Source organism: Pteropus medius, unplaced genomic scaffold (genome assembly GCF_902729225.1).
Source record: "Pteropus medius unplaced genomic scaffold, Ma_sr-lr_union100, whole genome shotgun sequence".
NCBI lineage: Eukaryota > Metazoa > Chordata > Mammalia > Chiroptera > Pteropodidae > Pteropus > Pteropus medius.
This window is the reverse complement of record NW_024349800.1, coordinates 47,477,788-47,495,231: the sequence shown is the minus strand read 5'-3', so window position 1 is coordinate 47,495,231 and position 17,444 is coordinate 47,477,788. Positions and strand designations below refer to the sequence as shown.

General features: G+C 38.3%; 1 pseudogene; it reads left to right on the top strand.

Annotated features, from left to right (window-relative positions):
• Window positions 1-12,345, top strand: part of LOC120621539 (60S ribosomal protein L31-like) — a 63,835-nt pseudogene extending 51,490 nt beyond the window's left edge.
• The last annotated feature ends 5,099 nt before the right edge of the window (window positions 12,346-17,444 follow it).

Below are 17,444 nucleotides of genomic sequence, written 5' to 3'. Positions count from 1 at the left end.
AAAAAAAAAAAACAAGAAGTTTTTTCTCTCTCAGATACCCAAAGTATAAATCAAGGTCACATATCTCTGTACATATTAAAGCCACAATACAAGTCCTCACCAAAACATTCCCCATCACCTTCAAATTTCCAGACTTTATTGATAGTTATCAAGGCACTCATTTCACTTTTCAAAATACATAATGCTGAGTTCATAACCATGTTTTACATATACTACTAATTCATTTAGTCTTCAGTTATTCATTGAGCACTTTCTATGAGCCAGATACTAGGTTAGGTTCTGGAAATACAATGAATAAGGCAGATATGGCCCTTGCTTGTCGTGAGCTCATAATTCCAAAGAGAAATGATCAAGTCAACAGTAAATGAAGGTACTGATATAAAAATGAGCATGGAGTGCTAAGGGAACCCAGAGAGAAGACACCTACACTGAGAACTGAAGAATGGATAGAGGCCAGTCATGTTTATAGGAGAAAAGAGATAAAACTGTTTTAAACATGTAAGAGAGAACATGGCTTATTAAAAGAACTGAAAAATGTTCACTGTGGTTGAGAAAAGAGTGTTAGAAGAATGTAAGTCATGAAAATGGAAATCTCTCAAGGTATTTAAAATAGAAGAAATTTAATAGAGGGAATTTTTTCTAACTGTAAAGGAAGAGCTGAGAAGATAAACAAAAGATGAGGAAGCAATTCAGAGATCAGCAACAGCAGGAAGCTGGAGAGAGTTGAGATGAACATAGTCCAGAGCTGGAGCTGTCTGGCAGAGGCCACAGCATGGTGGTGACTGCCTGACATTAGTGGAGCCAAAAGGACACAGCAGGCTGGCAGGAGCTGGAGCCACAAGGAGAAAGAGGAAATGTAGCCACTTCTGGAGATACCATCTAAGACAGAGTGGTGGGGAGCAGAAGTGCCCTCCCCCCAGTGTCTTCAGTGGGCCAAATCTAGGTGGAATCCAGCCAGTGTGGAAACCCTGAAATGCATCCTTTCAGTCCCACTGTAATACAGAGCAGAGAAGGGGAAGGCATGGATCACAGGGCAATCAGACAATGACTAACACAGGGACACTTGAGAAAGATAAAACTGAAAAAGTAGGCTGCGTTAGGATCACTTAGGGTCTCATAAGCGCTTTATCTTAAACACGATGGGGAGCTTTCGAAGGGTTTTAAGCAGGAAGTATATGATTGAATTTGTCTTAAAAGATTACTAAATCTTTTAATAATTTTTTTAGCTTTAGTACTGAGTATAAAAAAATAGAAGTTTCATTATAGTAGATATGGTCATAAAACATCTGAAATAATCATTTCCTTCATTTAAAAGCTACACTGTTAAGTTAGAGTGTATTTAGAGACCGGAAACAAGAATGAGGCACCTGAGAACCTTGTCATCAAAGAACCAGTTTGAGGGGATCAGTCATATTTCTCCTGGAGAAGAGAGATCTGAGAGACATGACAGGTGTCTTATTATGTGAAGAGCATTCATGTGGAAGGAAGTGTAGGTTTATCCCTTGGTATATCACAGGGAAGAGTGAGGAGTCAGGGGGGATGATGGGAAAGCTGATTTATTTCAATTTTGAAGAAAAAACATCCCCAAAATTAGAACTTTCTATCAATGAGATGGACTCCCTCTGAGATGTTAAATTCCCTCACAAGATAGTAAGTTTCCAGCGAGGAAAGGTGATCAGATACAACCGTGTATTAGTTGGGGCCAGGTTTGGGGGTAGTTAGAACACCACAAAATTCAGCAGCTTAATATGGCAAATGTTTAGTTTCTCATTCACACTGTAAATCCAATGTGGGGCAGAAGGGATCTTTGCTCACAGTGGTTGTTCAGTGAGCCAGTGATGGGCACACCAACATCCACGATGACCACAAAAGTGGGAAAGGAAAGTTTCTCTTAGAGCCTCTGTTCAAAGGTGACATGATCATTCCTCATATTTCATTAGCCATAGCATGTCACACCAGCACAACTACTTAAAAGAGTTATGCTCAGAAATACTAAGAGAAAAGCACTAATGACAATCATAAACTTCCATGTCTTGATTATACTTGTCCTCCCTACCCTGCAGGATGGTTGAGAGGATAAAATCCCATGCCTGTAAGTTTGTCACAACAAAAACATGCCATGGAAATAAATGGTGTGCTTCTGATATTCTACACCTTGTTCACTGCTCTCTCCCCAGTGCCTCCCACCATGCTTGATGCATAGTAGAGGATCAATAAATGTTTGCTATTATATGATAGTCTAAATGAAAGGCTATATAGACTAACAAACACTTCAAGTTGATTTGACTTCTTCCTGGAGAAATGAAATTTGAGTCTAGATGTACTTAGGAAAAGGTAACTAGTCCACTATCATTTATTGGGTTATTGAAAAACAGACTCCTGTGTTTAGATCAAAGATGAATTAAATGATGTAAAAAAAACCCTTTAACAACACCACCAAAAATGCCAACTGCACAGCTTCCCCCAGAGACATAAAAATACAATAGATATCCTGAAATAAGGGCTTGGATTTCATGACTTGTAAAAGAGATTTTATTCTTTCTAATAAACCCCTCCTCCACCTACTCTATACTTTGTAGCTTTGCTTTATTTCCATGATAGCATGAAACACTTTCTGAACTTTATTTACTGTGTAGTAACAACATAAAGCAGGCACACTGTTTTGTTCTTGCTGTACACCCAGCATCAAGAGTGCTGGCCACACAGAAGACATCCAGCACAGAATTTGTTAAATGAGTGTTGTTGGGCCCAGTAAGAAATGAGAAATTTGATGCTTGGAAAACCAAATCAAAAGCCAGCGCTTCTGACTTTGGGAAATATACAATTTAAGAGCTTCTTTGAGCCTCTTTGACTATGACTCTGAGCCTCCAACCTCCAAACACCAAAAAGTGTCCAGGGCAAGGAAGCTTCACTCTCAAGCTCAGCCATTTCACCCACCAAAGTCAAAGAGGAACCTCACTGGTAAACATAACCCCTTTGAGAAAAGAACCTTGCTCTTCACAACAGCAGTTTTCTGCCGAGGTGGCATTTTTCCCAACACATTATGCAAAAGCCAGTCGGAGAAGATGCTGAGGACTGTTATTTCCTAATTTGATTCTGCCATTTCCAGTAATGGAAAACTGTACTCCAGCCATCCATCTTAATAAGTGACAGATACATTTCATTAAAACTTCCTTAAATAATTTCTTGTGGTTTTAGAAGGAAGGAAAAACAAGAAAGAGTGCTGTTTTGTGCTCCCATGCATGTCAACATTTTGAGAGCCATTAGAATGAAGCAAGATCTTGTCTTAGGTTGAGAATTAAGTGGTCAACTGATGCCAGCCCAAGTGTACTTCTCAAATGCAGTTGCCCATTGGACAAAAGCATGAAAGGCTGTTAGATTGTGATGTCAAATGAGTAATAATAGCAATTTGATGTGATTTGACAATTCATATTACACCATCTGTCCCTAAACACATTGCAGAATGGGAATAGGTAATTCTGTAAATTGACTCTTCTCAACTTTGCAGCTCTCTGCAGGTAAACAGGTACATTAAAAAAATCCAGTGTAGTAAAAACAGCATTACATTTGATCCAACATACTTCAAGTCTAGTCTCGTTTCTACTACTTAGGAGTTCTATGACCTTGACCAAGTCAACAAATTAATCTCTGTGTCTCTATTTCCTCTTTTGTATGGTGAAGATATAATACTTGTCAAAACAATTTCACAGATTATGAGAATTAAATGAGATAAGACAGAAAAGTAAACTTGCTAACCTATGAAGAAACTCATAAAAAAAAAAAAAGCCTTCGTGAGAGGAGGGATTTTTTTCTTCTTCCACTCCTATATCCCCAATGCTTACTGAACGATACCTGGCACACAGGAGATACTCAATACATATTTTTGGATTACTGAGTGCAGTAGTTAATTGTGTCACCTTGACTGTGCCACTGGGTACCCAGATATTTGGTCGAACATTATTCTGGGTATATCCTTGAGGGTGTCTCTAGATAATAGTAACATTTGAAATGAGAGTCTGAGTGAAACAGATTGTCCTCTTGAGTGTGGGTGGGCCTCATCCAATCAGTTGAAGAACAGAATAGAACAAAAAGACTGAGTATGAGGAAACTTCACCTGCCTGATGGCTTGAGTTAGGACAATGGATTTCTCCTGCCTTCCAAATGGAATTTATACCATCAGCTCTCCTGGTTATCTGGTCTTTGAACTCAAAGTAGAAGTTATACTACCAGCTTTCCTGGGTCTTTAGCTTGCTGACTGCAGATCCTGGGACTTCTCAGCCTCCCTAATTTAGTTAGCCAATTCCTTATAATAAACCTAGATAGCTCTATCTCTATTTCCATCTCTATATACTGGTTCTGTGTTTGTGGAGAATCCTGACTAAAATACAATTAGTAAAGCACAATAAAATGAACAATGTTATTAATAAGCCATTTGAGTTTATTTGACCTAAGAAGTAGATAGAAAGAACTTAAGGTGAGTGAGCCTAGCCTAAGTAAGAGAAATGTTACAAGAAAGTTCAATTATAACTCAGGACATGCCATTTTATACTCGAAATCCCAGACAGGACCTTTCGAGGTTGTGTAGTTATGTCAGTACTGCTGTGCTCGACTCTTCTGAGCTCTCATATACTTAGCAGTGAACATCTATTATCTTATTTAATCCTCAAAAAGCTATTATACCTACCCTGCATATGATAAATACTGAGTCTCAGAAAGTGCAAGTAACTTGCCCAGTGTTAGTGCTGGTGATGGAGCAGTGGAGCCAGACCTGAATTTCTAACCATCATGCCACTGCCTCTCAGTTTCCAACTTTGGTAGTAGAATTACTGCTGAATCATTTAGCATGCATTGTGTTATGAATATTAATAAAATCCAAATCAAACTGACTTAAACATGAAGGGAATGTACTGATTCACATAGAAAGCATAATGTAGAGCTGTCTTCAGTGCAATTTGATTCAGGCTTCTGTTCCATTTCCCTAGATCTGCCCTTATCCATGTACTTGCTTCATCTCTGACTGAAGCAAAGTAGTTACAGTGATTCCAACACAATATTCATGTTCTATATCACCCATGGAAAAGAGAAAAACATGAACCTTCTCTTCTCCAAAACTTGGAGCAGGTTAATAAGCTTTACCCTGATTTGGACCAAACTGAAAAAGTCAGAGGGGCCAAGGCATGTCCATATGCTGATTAATTTGGACCTGGGATCAACACCCAGGCAAGGAACAAGAAATAACACTGACTGGCTGAGGGTGAATTAATCCTCACCTCAGCCTCAGGAAAGAGGGCAGGGCAGAAGTGGATGCTAGATGAGCAACCAACAGATGTCCAATAGAACATCCAAACCACTACCCTCTCCTGCCCCCAAAGTGTCAGGACACTTTTTTAAGTAGTGAAAAATAGCCTGTACTTTCTCATTCCTCTGAGCCAGCTGTGGCCTAGCCACTTAACATCCATCCTCCCCTCTAAATCACTCAATAATCCAACAAATATGCAGTAAACACCTTACTCTGTACCAGCACCAGTGGATTCAAAGACAAATAAGACATGATTCACTTTCTTCCAATTTAGGCTTGGCAGAATGGCTCCCCGCAAAGAAGGATGATGAAAAGAAGATGGACCATTCTGCTATCAACAAGGTGACCAGAGAATACACCATCAACATTCACAAGCGCATCCATGGAGCAGGTTTCAAGAAGCATGCCCCTCAGGCGCTCAAAGAGATCTGAAATTTGCCATGAAAGAGACGGGAACTCCAGATGTGCACATTGACACCAGACAACAAAGCTGTCCAGGCCAAAGGAATAAGAAATGTCCCGCATTGTATACAGTGCATTTGTCCAGAAAACAATGAGGATGAAGATTCACCGAACAGGCTCTATACATTGGTTACCTACATATCTATCACCACTTTCAAAAATCTACAGTTAATGTGGATGAGAACTAACTGCTGACTGTCAAATAATTATAAAACCAGGAAAAAAAGATATGATTCTTGTCCTCAGAGGACTTGCAGTCTGGTAAAACTGGAAACTGACTGCAAAGTGTCCACAGCAGAAAAGAAAGAAATAGCTGAGAGGAGGATGGATGTGTGAGTATGCGATGGACAGCTGGAGTCTCATAAACCTGAACCCTTTCTTTCTGCAGGAAAATCAATCCAAAGCATTTAACTCTCCTTCAGAGCTCATTTTCTCATTTTCGCTGCTTTCTTTTGGGTCAGTTCCCCATTTCCTTCCTTAGACTTTGAGTCCCAGAGCATATGCAGTGCTCCGAGAATCTTCTGATTCATGCTGAGTCTAATCCCACCTACTTCTCCCCTTAATACATCTCATTTATTTATGCTTGGCTTGTTTTTCAACCTCATTTAATTATATACATGGGGGAGGAACTGTCTTTAAATACTCTTATTTGTAGCCTAACTAGAGCATAGCCACTGTTCAATACATGTCTATTAACAACAGTAAATATACTGATGAAGGATTTCAATCTCTGAAGCTATTAATCAAATGCTTTTTTACCAATTCCGAATTCATTTCATCTTGAAATATTTACAGTTCTCAATGGCTGGCAAGTTGCTCTGTTTGCTTCTTTTCTACTCACTGGTACAGTAATATTAGCGGCTTAGTCTCTTCTTTTTTCTCATGGAAGAATGGGGCCATGGGTAGCCTTGAGAAGTTAGAAAACAACAAGAAAATAGATTGTCCCCTAGAGCCTCCAGAAGGAATGCAGCCCTGCTGGCACTTTGATTTTAGCCTAATAAGACCCAGTTTGGACTTTTGACCTTCAGAACTCAAGATATTAAATCAGTGTTGTTTTAGAACACTATGTTTTTGATCATCTGTTTTAGCAGCCATAGGAAACTAATACAGGAATTCAGTTCATTTGGTGTTTGTTTGTTTGTTTGTTTTTTGTAATTGGAGAGCCAGTCCTTCTTTCACTTCTTTGCAAGTAAACCTCTTTTCTTTTGTTTTTATCTGAGTCTTCCCTGACAGCCACCATGTAAGAGTTAATTTTCTACCAATGAAATGGTAGCCAGAAGAATATAAGATATATGTTCTAGTTATCTATTGTTATTAAGATATAAGGTCCAGTTATTTATTATAAATTAGTCCACCATTTAGTGATACAAAACAAGTTTTTATTATGTGGAGTCTATGGATCAGGAGTTCAGTAAGGGCATAGTGAGGACATCTGAGTCCTGAGATGGAATTCTAGAAGGCTGAGGGTATTTTGACAGCTGATCCCTAATTATCTAAAGGTTCATATACTCATATATCTAGTAGTTGATGCTGTCTGTCATCTGGGACATTAGCTGGCAATGTTTACTAAAACATCATCATATGACGCCTCCATGTAGCTGAGACTTCCTTACAACATGGTAAATTTTCCAGAATGTCATACAGTTGGAATCATACAATGTGCAGCCTTTTCAGACTGGCTTCTTTAACTAAGAAATATGCATTTAAGTTTCTTCCATGTTTTTTCACAGCTTGAGAGCTCATTTCTTTTTATTACCTAATAATATTCCATTGTATGGATGTACAACAATTTGTTAATCCATTCACCTTTTAAAGGACATCTTGGTTGCTTCCAGTTTGGGGCAGTTATAAAAAACGCTGCTGTAAACATTCATGTGTAGGTTTTAAGGTAGACATAATATTTCAACTCATTTGGATTAATACCTAGGAGCACAATTATCGGATCATATGGCAAGACTATGTTTAGCTTTGTAACAAACTGTCTTCCAAAGTGGCTATGACATTTTGTATTCCCACCAGCAGTAAATGAGAGTTCCTGTTGCTCCACATCCTTACCAGAATTTGGTGTTGTCCATGTTTTTAGATCTTTAGCCATTATAGGTTTATAGTGATACCTTACTGTTGTTTTGGTTTGTAATCCCCCAAAGACATATAACATTGAGCATCTTTTCATATACTTGTCATATGTATATACTCTTTTGTGAGGTGTTTGTTCAAATCTTTTGTCAATTTTTTAATTAAGTTGTAGGTTTTCTTATTTTTGAGTTTAAAGAGTTTTTTGTATATTTTAGACACAAGTCCTTTATAAGATAGGGGTTTTGCTAGCCTTTAGCTTGTCTTTTTATTCTGTTAACAGTGTATCTCACAGAGCAAAGTTTTAAATTTTAGTGAACTACAGTCAATCCATTTTCTTCTTTCATGGGTCATACTTTTGATGTTATATGTAAAAACTCATCACCAAACCCAAGGTCATCTAGATTTTCTCCTATGTTAACTTCTAGAAGTTTTATATTTTTGTATTTTATATTTAGGCCTATGATCCACTTTGAATGAATTGTTGTGTTAGGTGTAAGATCAGTCCTAGATTCTGTTTTTTTTGAATGTGGATATCCTGTTGTTCCAACACTATTTGTTGAAACGACAATTCTTTCTCCATTGAATTGCCTTTGTTCTTTTGTCAAAGATCGGCTGACTGTATTTGTGTGGGGCTATTTCTGGGTTCTCTATTCTGTTCAGCTGATCTATTTGTCTATTTTTTTTTCATCAATACCACACCATCTTGATTATTGTACCTAATATTGGTAGTACCAATTCTCTGACTTTGCTCTTCTTCAGTATTCTGTTGTCTATTCTGAATCTTATGCCTCTCCATATAAACTTTAGAATCAGTTTGTCAATATCCATAACATAATCTTGCTGAGATTTTTATTTGGATTGCACAGACATCAAGTTGGGGGGAACTGATATCTTAACAATATCGAGTCATTTTTGGAAAATACAATCTTCCACACTTTGTGATGGCAGAGAGGTTTGCCTATGTTGTGTACTGTTGTATCTCCAGAACCTAGAAGAGCATTTATTACACAACAGGTGTTCAATAAATATTTTTTTTTGCATAAATAACTGAGTCTATCCCATCAAATGTTCAACCATGCACTCTACATCTTCTAAGTCATCACCCTGACCCAGGTTCTGAGCCAAACTTCTGTGTATAGGGTGGAGGGATCCCTATATTAATTTAGACTTCTCTGGGCCCCTTTGGTGGAACCTGGAGTCTGCAGCTATAACCCTTTCCATTAAGGAGCACAGCATGAATTATCTGTCATAATCATACTTGGCCCACATTTCCTTAGTGGGATGCAGGCCTCTTCTGTTTTAAGATTCCATGTGTCCCAAACTGGAAAGACCCATGGACAGAATGACATTAAAATCACCCATGGATATCTGCTCCCTACCCCTCGTGACCATTGGGAAATGGAGAGTTCTCTTACTAGAGACTCTGGTAATATTAGTTTCTGATGTCTCTGTATCCTGAAAAGAGGTTACATTTTATTTGTTTTTAAAAATAATATCAGAGACGGGGCCTTAAATTTCTCCTTCCGTGTCTTTGCATTCTCTTGGGAATTTCAGAGAAATTAATATTGTCAGTGTAATCTAACAAAGCTAAACTGTGTTTTCTTCCTTCCAAACACTGTATAAGCCTCCCCGTATTAACCCAAAGGTTTAAAGCATTCTACAGTACTCTTTCAAACTCAGTTTTACCACTAGTACACAGTGTTCCCCCAAATCAGCTGTGACTTCTGAGAGTTCACACTCATCTCTGCCCACCAGTTTTCCAATAGGGAAACAGCCATTTTCTCAAAACCAATTGGTCTCACTGCTGGGGCGGTAATCAATCTGTGGACAGAAATGTTCTGCACTGGGATTCTTAGCAGTCCTAGATGAGATCCTCATGTGTAGCAGGTATAACTTTTATTCTACAACATGGGACATAAGACATTTCATATTATTTTTATCTCTTGAAATAAAATTTAATCTTCTCTGAGTTCTCATCTCACTAGATTGGTAGCAAATTTAACTTTAGTCACTACTGGAGCATACTTTCCTCACTCAGGGTTGGCAGTCCTCAAAGACCTGCCATAACGAGTATCATTCAATAATGGCCCTCCGGTCCATGGCCCGTCACTAATATGATCATTGTACAAGCCCATGAAATCCCACAAAGGTGAGCATCTCCTCTGGGATCATGGCCAAGGCTGACTGTCCAAGCCACCAAGTTCAGTCTTCTTGAGACGCCCAAGGAGTAATTTCCTCCTGAGATCCTGCCACTCTCCACAGTACCTTCAGGGGCCAGACACTGGTACCTACTACCCTATGAACCCAAAAACTTTTCTTTCCCTCCTGGTCTTCGGAAATGTTCTAAAATCTTCTCTTTCTAATGGTAGCCTCAATGTATTGAGCTTCCCAGATGCCACACACTTGCCTCTACCTTCTTCCCTTGTCTTACACATTCTCCACTGGAGCACAGACTTTGGCAAAACAATAGTCAGGACAGCCATTGTCTCCTGGGGGAGCTAGGAACTTCTGCTTCCTGCAGAAGCTCCTTGAGTTAGGAAACAGAAGCCTTGGTGGGGTATGGAAACTGCATAACATTCACAACAAAGCCCCAATTGCTATTTCAGTAAATCTTGCTGCTATAGTTAAATTAGCATAATTATAGGAAAGAACCTCTTCTCTAAAAGTTCTTATCACCAGTACAATCCAAAGCACATTTGGAACGGCCCTCTGAATCATCAATTTCTTCACTGTTGCAAGTATTGGATGAAATGAATTCTAAGGTCCCTTCTACGATTCTAAAAATGTACAATTTGCAGAGTCTTCTGCCTCTGAGAAGCTTTCCTTGTGCCACCTGGTCTGAGTGAGATGTCCCTTCACTGTGCTTTATGCATCTCTGGCACCCTGGTGTGTTATTCTTGACAGCACCTTAGCACATCATTTCTAACTACCTACCTTCTTGGCTAGTCAGTGAGCACAGGGGTAGGCACCATGCTTTTCTTATTTCCTGCTGTATTCCCAGCACCTGGTACATCTCATGGCATGTGCTTAATAAGTATTGACTGAACTCATAATTGCATATAATCTAGGGGGGGCCAGAAGGCCCCACAACACAATCGGCCACTCCTTTCCTCTGTGGTAGAAGAAGAAAAGCATCACAGTGGTCAATCCAGCCACATCTCTCACACCACATACCTCAAGGAATCTGGGAAGTATATCAAATGCAGGCCTGAATTTTATATATATTTCTGAAAAAAAATATTTTCCTATATTGTTTTGCAGATAAATCTGCTAATGCTGGGGAAACAGCAATCTATCTTTAGAGGAAAGGCAACCACCTCTATCATTGATTCATATATACTCATGGGCATCTGGGTTGGGGTTATTGCTGTGTGTGTACTCAGATCATCACTGAGGCTTTAAGCTATTTGGAAAACACAATAAACTCCTCTCTGTTCCCATCTGCACTAGCTCATGCAGCAGCCATTCCCCTGTGCAAGCCCTACCTGCCATCATGAGACTTCTCCTCCCTGGGATTGGAGAAAATGAGCAAATCAACCCTGAGCACACTTCAGATGGCTCTGTGACCTTGCATTCCTCCAAGTGACCTTTCTCATGTTGCTCTTTGCATGGGCAATTCCAGCCATTACATTAGCAACACACAATTACATCTTCAAGGTAGATTCAAGTTCAGGCTCTGCCAGGATATAAATACCTTAATGAGGTGACAGCCATGCAAAACTTCTGAGTGGTGTAAATCAGGGCTCTGATAGATTGAAAAGACATGTTGGCAGCTTCACGACCCAGCACAAAGAAAGAAAAAAGAAAGTGAGGCAGGGAGGGAGAGAAAAAGGAAGGAAGGGGACCTTTCTATGATATTGCTGGTGGGAGTATGCAGCACAATGTTTTTTTAAAAAAGTGATTTCTAATGTTTTCATCCAACACTTGTACCCCTGTCTCTACTGCTTTGATTCCCTTACTGGTTAAAACTCCAACTGGCACTCCCAGGGCTCAGCACTTGTGTTCAGCAAGCACTCCCACATAATGCAGCATCCTTTGGCTCTAGGTTTTCCTAGCCTCCACCGGTATCCTCCAGATACCTCCTGGCCCATAGGATGGAGTGGGGTAAGTTTTCTACTGCACAGATTCCTAATTTCCATCAGGCGTATAAGAGAATATAAATCTCTCATCCAGAGGCAGAGTAGTTGGGGGCCACTATCTAGCATCCAACACCAGCCAGGAAAGAGAACTCCAGTGCTGGTGCTCTAGCCATAAGGTGACATATGGACCTTCTTGTTCCTGAACCTGCTCACACACACTCGAATGGCATTTGGCTCAGTTCTATGTTGAAAGGTTATTACTCAAAATGGCCCTGGCTACTCCCTCAAGTCCAAATACGTGCCAGATCCAGAGACAGTAGTCAGAGGCAGAATCTAAGGTCAGAGGTCAAAATGAAAGAAAATACCAAGTAATGGATCTGTAGAGACACAGTCAGCGTGAAGTTGTCCCCTTACTACCATTCCCTTTGAGGGTTCAGTGGCCACTACATGGGCATATGTTTGCCTGTCTTAAAAGCATAGCTGTCTGAAGTGATGCCTGACATTGACAGGTCTGGTTATTCCCCTCGCAACATCCCCCAAGAGTTTTACAGTGGTTGTTCCCATGATGACGGGAATAGAATGATCGATCATCTTTTCCCAATTTACTCTGGGAATGGGAGGGGCCCAGTACAGTGCCATCCAGTGGAAATATAATGTGACCCACATATGTAATTTAATTTTTTCTTGTAGCTATATTTAAAGAATGGAAAAACTGGCAAATTAATTTTAATAATATATTTCATTTAAGCCAATATATTTAAAATATCATTTTAACACATAAGTTATATTTAAAAATGACTGAGATAGTTTATATTCTTTTTTTCGCAGCAAGGAGTTTGAAATCCTGTGTGCGTGTGTGTGTGTGCATGTGTATTACCTTATAGGACCTCTCAATTCAGACTAGCCACATTTCAGTTGTTCAATAGTCACTTGCACCTAGTAGCTACTATACTGCATAGCACAGTCCTAGTGGAATTCTCAGAGTCACACTCTTATGTTTCCCCAGTCATTCTAGAGATGCCTGCTTCAGGGTTACAGCGAATAATGAAGAAGGGACTCCGAGGAAACCAGAGGCATAAAGCATGGCACACCACAGAAGCCAGAACCAGCAAGTAGGGGCATATAAGTCTAACCCCAATAGAAGGAAAGACTCCCTCTCCAGCACAGATGCTCTTCTATTCTATAAGGGTTCCTACCCTGGGTTCCTACATGCTTTGAAAGCTGGACCCCAAGGCCATAAAATGACTGAGTTCTGGTTGCAAAATGATTTGATGAGAGCTACAACTAGTAGCTTGCAGATTTATTAGGTTTGGCCTGAAGATCAATAGCTCACTTAGTCTTAAAAAAAAAAAATTGCCCACATTTTAAATTGCGTGATTTCATTTTTAAAATCTAGCTTTCCAGGGTCTCTTTAAAAATTGAGAGATTCAGAAAAACTGAACCCTCATTTCTGCATGTCACCGTGCTGCCTGAGCCAATATTCCTGCCAAACTCTGATGGGGGCGAACTGCTCTCCCATCACTGCAGACCCCACCTTACCCTACTATCTTCCCTCCATGGCAGCCAGGAGTCAGTTGCCATTTAGCATCACACTCGATGTTATTTACTTAGAAGAAGTAAAATACCTCTTGACCCCACATGTATACCCAAAGTGGGAAAACCAAGACTGACCAAGTGAGCCATATGCTTTCTGTATCTTGCCAGACTTTCTCACTGTACCCTGACCTGGTCCTGTGGGCATTTGAGTTTGTGACCCTGTAATGGCTCTTTGCCTACAAACCAGCATTGAAAAGGTAGATCAAGCAGGTCCTTTTGCCACCTTAACCTCCATATTTTTTGAAAATCTGAAAGTCTCTCTCCCTCCTTCTTTCTCTTCCTCCCTCTCTCTTTCTCTCTCCCTCCCACTCTCTCACTGTCTAAATGCACTAGCCCTTCCTTCTAGCAATGAAACTCTGCAGTGCTCTCTGTCAAGCCCCCATAACAAAGAGAAGAAACTGAGCCCAAGATGCTCTTACCTTTTTCCAAGGCAAAAAAAAAAAAAAAAAACGTAGCTAAGACCTTCAGAGAGAGAAAAAAAGTATTACATCAAAAACACATGGCCACAATGATCGCTAGGCCCCTCTGGAATCCTATTTACCTAGCAAAACACATTTAAAAAAAAAAAAGAAAAAAGATCTCAAATCAATAACCTAATTTCCACCTTAAGAAACTGCAAACTAAACCCAAGGCAAGCAGAACAAAGAAAATAATAAAGACTAAAACAGAAATAAATGAAATAGAAAAACAACAGACAATTAAAAAAATAAAGTGGGTTCTTTGAAAAGATCAAAAAATTGACATGCCTTTAACTAGACTGAACAAGAAAAATAGCAGACTCAAATTATTAAAAGCGGGAATGAGAAAGGGAACATTACTGCCAACCATACAGAAATAAGAGAATTATAAGGAAATATTATGAAACATTGTATGCCAATAAATTAGATAACCTTGATGAAATGGAAAAATTCCTAGATATACACAATCTACTGAAACTAACTCAACAGGAAACAAAAAATGTGAATAGACCTATAACAAGTAAAGAAATTTAATTAATAATAAAAAAAAAATCTTCCCACAAAGAAAAATCTAGAACCAGTTTCACCAGTAAGTTTTACCAATCATGTAGAAATGAGTTAGTACCAATTTTTCATAAACTCTTCCAAAAAGTAGATAAAAGGGTATACTCGTCAATTCATTCTGTAAGGCCAATACTACCCTGGCACCAGAACCAGAGAAAGATATTACAATGAAAACTATAAACCAATATTGCTTATGAATATAGATGTAAAAATCTTCAACAAAATATGAAAGTCAAATCCAACAACAATATCCCAGGATGCAAGGTTGATTCACGATGACTGATATGCAAATCAATTAATGTAATATACCATATTAATAAAATAAAGAACAATCACAATTATCACAATAAACACAGAAAAAAAACATTTGACAAAATCTAACACCCTTTCATAATAAAATCACTCAAAAACTAGAAATAGAAGGGCATCTCCTCAACATAACAAAGGATAGAGATAAAAACCCACGGTTAATATCATACTTTATGATGAAAGAATAAAAACTTTACCCCTATATTCGACATCATACTGAACATTCTAGCCAGGGCACTTAGGCAAGAAAAATAAATAAAAGGCATCCAGATTGGAAAGGAAGAAGTATAACCATCTCCATCTGCAGGTGACATGATCATGTAAATAAAAATGCTAAGGAATACACATATACACACACACACACAATCAGAACTAATAAACAGGGTACAGCAAGGTTGCAGAATACAAGAACAATATAGAAACATCAATTGTATTCTATATACTAGCAATAAACAACCTGAAAATGAAATTAAGACAATAATTTCATTTACAATATCATCGAAAAGGAATAAAATACTTAGAAATAAATTCAACAAAAAAGAGTGCAAGACTTATATACTGAAAACTACAAAATATCATTGAAAGTAAGTTTTTAAAACCTAAATAAATAGGAGAATATCCTGTGTTCCTATACCAGAGGACTTATTATTACTAAGATGGCAAAACTTCCCAAATTGATCTACAGATTTAACATAATCCCTACCAAAATACTAGCTGGCTTTCTGCAGTAATTGAAAAGCTGATCCTAAAATTTATATAGCTATGAAGAGAATCCAAAATAGCCCAAATAATCTTGATAAAAATCAAAGCTGGAAGACTCACGTCCCAATTTTAAAACTTAATACAAAGGAACAGCAATCGAAACATTATAGTACTGGCAAAAAAACCAGATTAATGGAATAGAATCAAGAATCCAGAAATGAACCACTTATGGTTCATTCATTTTTTATAAGGGAGCCAAGACAATTCAATGAGGGAAAGAATAGTCTTCTCAACAGATGATGCTAGAGCAATTGAGTATCGACATGCAAAAAGAATGAAGTTGCACCTCTATCCCACACCATGTGTAAACGCTAACTTAAAATGAAAAAAAAAAAATCTAAATCTAAATTATAAAACTCTTAGAAGAAAACATAGGTGTAAATCTTCATGACTTTGGATTAGGCAATGGTTTCTTAGATATGATACCAAAAGCACAAGCAACCAAAGAAAAAAATAGAAACTGGACTACATTAAAATTAATAACATTGGTGTTTCTAAGGATAATATCAATAAAGTGAAAAGACAGCGATCTACAGAATTGGGGAAAATATCTTCAAATCATATCTGATAAGGATTTAGTATCCAGAATATATAAAGAACACCTACAACTCAACAATATAAAGACAAATAACCTAATTTTAAAAATGAGAAAAGAATCTGCATAGATATTTCTATAAAAAAGATCAAAATTCCAGTAAGCACATGAAAGATGCCCAACATCATTAGCCATTGAGGAAATACAAATACAAACCACTAGGAGATACCACTTCCTATATCCACTAAGATAGTTATTTTTTAAAGTAATAACAGCAATGTTGGTGAAGATATGGAGAAACTGGAACCCTATACTGCTGAATGGAAAATAAATTGGTACAGCTGCTTTGGAAAGTAGTTTAGCAGCTCCTCAAAAAGTTAAACATAACTGTCATATGACCAAGCAATTCCACTCCTAGGTATATACCCAAGAGAACTGAAAACATGTCCACACAAAAATCTGTACGTGAATGTTCATAGGAGCATTATTCATAATAGTCCAAAAGTGAAACCTGTCAAATGTCCATTACTGATGAATGGATAAATGAAATATGGAATATCCATTTAATGGACTATTATTCAGCTACAACATGAATGAACCTTGAAAACGTTATGCTAAGTGAAAAAAGTTAGTAACAAAGACCATATATTGTATGATTCCATTTATATGAAATGTCCAGAATAGGCAAAGCTATAGAGACAGAAAATTGATTAGCAGTTTCCAGGGGCCAGGCTGGAGGGAGGGAGCGTGGATAGGCAGTGACTACTAATGGGTATGGAGTTTATCTGGGAGATCATTAAAATTTTCTGGAATTAGATAGTGGTTATAGATGCACAACTGTGATTATATTAAAAACCACTTTTAAAAGGTGAATTGCATGGCATGTAAATTATATCTCAATAAAAGAAAAGGCCTTTGGGCCATGTGCCATTCAGCTACTTAATCTTTTTCCCATTGTCCACTCCTGGCCAAGTAGACTCAACTGGCCACATTAAAAAAAAAAAAAGTTATCTGGTATTACATTCTGAACTTTCCATATTCCCCCCGCTTCCTTCCTACATCTATGAAATTGAGCCATAATTGTGTTCTTACTGAAGATTCTACCATCCAATTATTAAAACCCACATTCCTCCTTAAAAAATTTCCTTCCATTATTGGAACATGAGATGCCTTCCTCCTAAGGCCAATCTGTCCAGATGCCCTTCCAGGCTCTTGCTACATCCCAAACCTTCTCATTTTATATCTTTAACTTCCCTCTTTCTGGCTTATCTCTCCTGCTATCCTGAAAATATGTTCATGCGGTT